Genomic DNA, 6,056 nt, shown 5'->3' with positions numbered 1-6,056 from the left:
CCCATCTCCCGACCACTGGTGGACACATGAATATCTTCCAGGGTTGACCTGCCTGGTTTTTATCATGTTATAGAAAATTAAAGCTTCAGGTGATTTTAATTGAATTTAAGACGTGAAAGGCATGGAATTCTTATTCCTGGTGAACACAGTTTTCAAGGAGATCTTCATTTTCTGAAGTTCATTCCTTTTTATTTTCTTTTTTTAATCAGCAGAATGAAACAGTTTTAAGAAACAGGTGCTCTTGGTGTATTTTAGGCATCCTTGATTTTCTTCTTTTCTTTCCTCAAGTACAGAGAGTAATGGAGAAATTCTGCCGGAACAGCACCACTTGAATGGGATCTCCTAGGACTATAAAATCTGTAGCTCGGGGCTCCCCCACTGCTTGTGAAAGAAACTAATGAAGGAGGTGACTCGGGCACAGGATCTGTGGGGGGAGGGGTCTCCCCATCCCACTCTCTGTGCCACCCAGCAGACACGGCCACGGAGTCCGTGTGGGGCCCCTTGGGAGGGCAGGATGACAGCTGGGAGCTCACATGTCCTGAGCACTTGCTTGCACGGCACGATGGTTGAGTTATGAATTTGGGATCTCCCGTGAGGGGTTTTCGCATTCTCTGTTGGGGGCAGTGTGCAGGCCCTCCCCACGCATGCTCCCCCCGGGGGCTCTGAGGGCAGGAAGCAGAGGCTGCTGGAAGTCCAGAGCCAGGTGATCTTACCTGCAGTGGCTGTGAGTGTTGGCAGCCCCTTGGGTGCATTGCTGCCCTCCCCCCTGCCACCCAGCCTGGTGGGAGCCGGGAACCCCACCCCCACCCAGACTGGGGCCAATGACCCACTGGCACAGACACGGAGGCCTAAAATGCTGACTTCTGCCCTCTGTGTAGATCAGGGAGAGAAAGGAGGTCCTCCAGATTGAGAAGAGACCTAGGGGTGCAGGACCCCCAGCGTGAGGCACCTGCTCTGGGGCATGTGGTGGGCCTGCCACGTGAGAGGTGCTGACATGGTGATGGTGACAGTGAAGGCCAGGTGCCACCCCTCCCCTTCTGGTCCCCGGAACACTCTTGGAGTCAGGTGGTGTTCTAGATGTTCAGGACATGCAAGTGACAAGGATTTCTGCTCTGATGGGGCTTATAGTTTAAGTGAGGGACAGCAAATAAACCAGCAAGCAAATAAATCGGGTGCATGATGGGCTTTCAGGAAAGCCTCTGGGAGAGGATGACCTTCGAGCTAAGACCTAAATTTTTTTTCCCCCAAAAAATCTGGGGACAGAGTATATAGAATTGAGGGAATAGCAAGTACAAAGGTCCTGAGGCAGGAATGTGCCTGGTGGATGCTAGGATCCAAAAGACCATGGAGAGTGAGTTTGAGGGGAGATGGTAGAAGGGGCAGTGGAAATGGTAGGGAGGGGGCAGATGGTAGAGTTCAGCTTTCAGTTGCTTCTTATTTTATATGTGTTGTCAACCCAACATACACCCCCTGCCCAGGGCAGAAACCATGCCCTAAAATTACCCAGTATTACGTACGATCATTTATTTCTATGAGTGTTTTAGTGTACGTTATATACCCAATATAGTACAAATATTTACTATCGTATTATCATTCGTGCAGACCTCTGCCATGCTGGGCTTGCGCTGCAGGCTGTGGGCTGGGAGTGCAGGAAAATTTCTCTGCTCTCCACTCTCCTCTCCGGGAGCCCGGAACTCCCAGAACCCGGCACCCCAGGCTTTGTGAGGGGCATCTTAAAGGTATAGTCCCACCTTCTAGAAACCTTTATAGATATCGTATTTAAAGTTCACAAACACACTCCTAGTAGATGGGGAATGACTGCACTGGCAGGTGAGGTTACCTGAATAGGTACCACCAGTGTCTACCTTGATGAGTTTAGGGGAGCACGACTGCAGAAAGGGCTATGGACAAGGGCTATGGACATGCCTTCCTGCTGGTTTCCTCTCCATGAGCAATGCACGGGGTAAGTTTTTGACTTCAGCAATTGGGTTATGGAGTCCAAGTTCAAGCCCAGTATCCCAAGAGCCCTGGTAGCTTTGTTTGCTAAGTGATTGACTCTACAAGCTTATAAACGAAGTGCAAATGGAAGTATCCACCCTAAGGGCATGAGAGGGAGGCTCAGAGAGAACCAAGACGTCCCCGGAATACAATCTATGCTCCTAGCTTCCTAGATCCATTCATTAGTTTGAGGCAGGGAGCCCTTGGCTAGCTGAAGCTCAAATGGGCACCAGGCACGGATGACCTTACGTGCCCAAACTGGGCTGTACTTTTCTAAGGAAATTACAGAATCTCAGTCTGTCCCTGTTCACTCTCAAGCAGATAACAGAGAAGTACGTTTTTGTTCTATTGAAGAAATGTGACTTAATCCTGTACTGAAAGCAGGGGTTGTGTGGGTGAATTTCTCTATTCTGCAGACTAGAAAAGCCACTCTAAGCCTTGTGAAACTAAGCAAGAGGAAAATTCTGTGTTCATTCAGATGCTAGGTACAAGTTCCTGGAGAGGTTTTAAACACTTCTTGTTTTATTCATAATGTATAGAGAAGAACACAAGACAAATCAGGTTTTAGCTTTCAAAAAGGAAAGCGTCCTCATGGGACATGCTTTTGTTTTTGCTTTTTAAAAATTCTTTTATTGTATAATAAATCACAAAAATAGAAAACTTCATAAATCAAATCTTTGGCTTAGCCAATTATGTCAAGGCAAACACATCAGGTTAAGAAATAGAACTTCACCAGCCATCCCAGAAGCCCCATCCAATTACAAGCCCCTGTCCCAACCACAACCCCTCCTATGGCCCCATACACAACCATTATGTGGACTGTTGGTAGTAACTTTCCTGTGCTTTTATAAATGCATCTTGATCACCCAAACATGCGTCCCTATCCACGATTAAAGGAAAACTGTTTCTCTCACACACTTCTGACACCAAATGTGCAGATTTTCCACATCAAGCAATTCTCCAATTCTCCGATTCCACCTGGGGGGCCTACAATTTAATTCAATTCTGACCCTAACTACCCAGTGTTAGTACCAACCGCACAGGTTGAGGGCTCAGTCCCACTACAGTGACTCTTAACTTCAGAGGTCAATTGCAAGCAGTGGGTCCCCAGGTCACCTACACTTCTGTCTGACTTGGCTACAATTTGAGTAATTTGCTTTATCGACTCACAGAGCTCGGGGACACAATTTATTTACTGTTACCTGTTTATTAAAAAAGGTTTACTAAAAGAAATGAACAGCCAGATGAAGAGGTACAGAGAGCAAGGTCTGGGAGGGTCGCAAACACAGGAGCTTCTGACCCCTTGGAATTTGGGATGTGGATGTGTTCACCAATCCAGAAGCTCTCCAAACCCCATTATTTAGGGGTTTTGTGGAAGTTCTACTAAGTAGGAACGACGGATTAAATCACTGGCCTCCATCTCTAGCCCTCCTGTCCTCCCTGGAGATTTGGTGGGGGTGGGCGGGGGGGGGAACAGAAGGGTGGTGGTAGGGGGTTGAAATTCCAACCCTCTAATCACAGGGCTGGTTCCCCTGGCAACCAGCCCCCACACAGAATCTAACTAGAGACCCCCTAGCCTAGAGTCATCTAATTAGCATAACAAAGACACTCCTAGGACTCAGGAGATTCCAAGGGTCTTAGAAGCTCAGTGCCCAGAATGGGCAGAGACCAGATCCATATTTCTTGTTACGTCAAAACTATTGTCTTACATTAAAAGTGTTTATCTTTGGGGCACCTGGCTGGCTCAGCCAGTGGAGCATGCAACTCTTGATCGTGAAGTCATAAACTGGAGTCCCACATCGGGCATAGAGTTTACTTAAAAAATAACTTTCAAGTCTCTTTTAATCTCTTGATTCCTTTTCCATCTTTTTGTTTTCTTACAATTTAATCTGTTGAGGGACCTTTGACCTGTAAAATTTCCCACAGTCTGTCCTTTGCTGATTGTACACTTATGTATAGTTTAACATGTACCTTTGTCCTCGTGTTTCCTGAAAATTTGCAGTTGGATCCAGAGACTGGATCAGATTCAGATTAGGTCCCTTTGGCCAGATTATAGGAGGCACTTAATTAGCTGTCTCTTTTTCTTTGTCATGTTAGCAGGCTTTGATGCTTCATGCCTTTATCTGTTAAATTATTGGGGATTGCTAAATCATGATATTCTAATTCCACCAGTTCATTTTTCATTTATGAGCTGGAATACAATTTTAAAGAGATGCTTCCCTTCATCTACTATCTGGTTCCCCAGTGGGATGATTCATGGAAAAAAAGGTAGAATAATGTTTGACTCCTCTGTAGTCACCTGTTTTCAAGATAATGAATTCTCTCTGTCATCTTCCAATTGAAATCCTTTTTTGGTAATAACTTTTGAAGCTGTAGATTTAAACATCTTGGGGGTGAGGGTGTTTCACTCAATGGCAATTGTTAGCATCATTGAAGCTCATTGTCCCATCTTTGGTCTGAGGGAGGCATTTCACGTTGCCTCCTGGGTCCTTTTGACATGACCCTGGTCGTCTGTGATAGCCTCCATCCGGTGTTAAAAGGTATTTCAGGTCATCTATATGTTTTCTGCTCCAGGCCTGGAATCAGTCATTTCTCCAAGAAGCACTAGTTTCTTTCAGTAAGAAACTATTTTAGATGACAATTTGAGTTCTAGAGGTGCTCTCTTCTATCAGATTACTTATTACTTTTCAAGTTTTTTAGCAATGTATATTTAATATACGAAGCAACAATTTTAATTTTTTTCTTTTTATTTAAAATATTTTTCCAGTTTTATTGAGATATAATTGACACATATTACTGTATGAGTTTAAGGTGTACAGAATAAAGGTGTGATTAACACATGTCATGATTGATTACCACAATACACATCATCTCATACAAACATAATAAAAATATATGAAAAAAAGTGTTTCTTGTGATGAGAACTCTGAGGATTGACTCCCTTAACACCTTTCCTACATATCATGTGGCAGTGGTAGCTATAGTTATCAAATTGTTCATCCCTGGTACTTATCTTACAACTGGAAGTTTATAGCTTTTAATCATATGGATGTGTGTTCATGTATAGATATGTATATGTGTATATACGTATATATGAAAAAAATTTTCCCAAATTCATATTGATTTCCAACTCAAATTTAAGATTCCATAGCTTTGATATAACTTCTCCTATAGTTCTTTTCTATGATATCTGTACCTTCTTCAATACCAAGGTTCCTGGTTCTCAAGGACACAAGGGATGATAGAATTAATATGGCCCATAATCACACATTTGTTTTCTCCCATACTGAGCACATGGCAGCCTCAGAATAAAAGTTCTGATACTACCACAAATATATTTAAAATATTTTTTGAGCAAATGTTTGCCACTTTCTCTTTTCCCCCAATTAGAAAAACAGTTGTCTTTATCTGCATTGTCACAGAACACCCTCATGACTTACTCTGACCTATTGCTCTTCACCCTCATTTAGTTCTACAGGTAACTGTATATTCCATGCTCACCACCTTTACTTATAGCTGATGACTGAGCATTCCTGGATTTCTTGCTTGTCCGTAATAATTTGTGTTTATATTTGAGAGTTAGTTTCGCTGGATATAAAATCCTTGACTTACAATCCCTTTCCTTGAGTTTTTTAAATATGAGCTCCATTTTCTGCTGGCAGGAAGAATTCCAGTTAAAAAGTCTGAGGATGATCTCATTTCCTTTTCCTTACGAGTCCCATGTCCTTTTTTCTAGAGGCCCAAAGTGGGTTTTTTGGTTTTTATTTTTTAAACTCAATAATTTTACTAAACAGTATCTTGGTGTTGGTTATTTTAAAGGTCAGTAGTCTCAGGTGTGCGTTATGCTCTTTCAGCTGGACTCTCATATCTTTTTTAATTTCTGGGAATTTTTCTTGAGTTATGTTTTTAATGTTTTTCTGCCCTTGCTTCTGTTATCTTCTTAATAGACTCCTACTATCCACATGCTTAATCTTCTTTGCCTATTTTCAGTACTTGCTATTTTTTCTCAAACCTTTTTTTTTAATTTCTTTTAAAAAAATATTTATTTATTCATTATT

The sequence above is a fragment of the Phoca vitulina genome, unplaced genomic scaffold (genome assembly GCF_004348235.1).
Source record: "Phoca vitulina isolate PV1807 unplaced genomic scaffold, GSC_HSeal_1.0 scaffold28, whole genome shotgun sequence".
Taxonomy (NCBI): domain Eukaryota; kingdom Metazoa; phylum Chordata; class Mammalia; order Carnivora; family Phocidae; genus Phoca; species Phoca vitulina.
Note: the sequence above shows the minus strand (reverse complement) of the source record.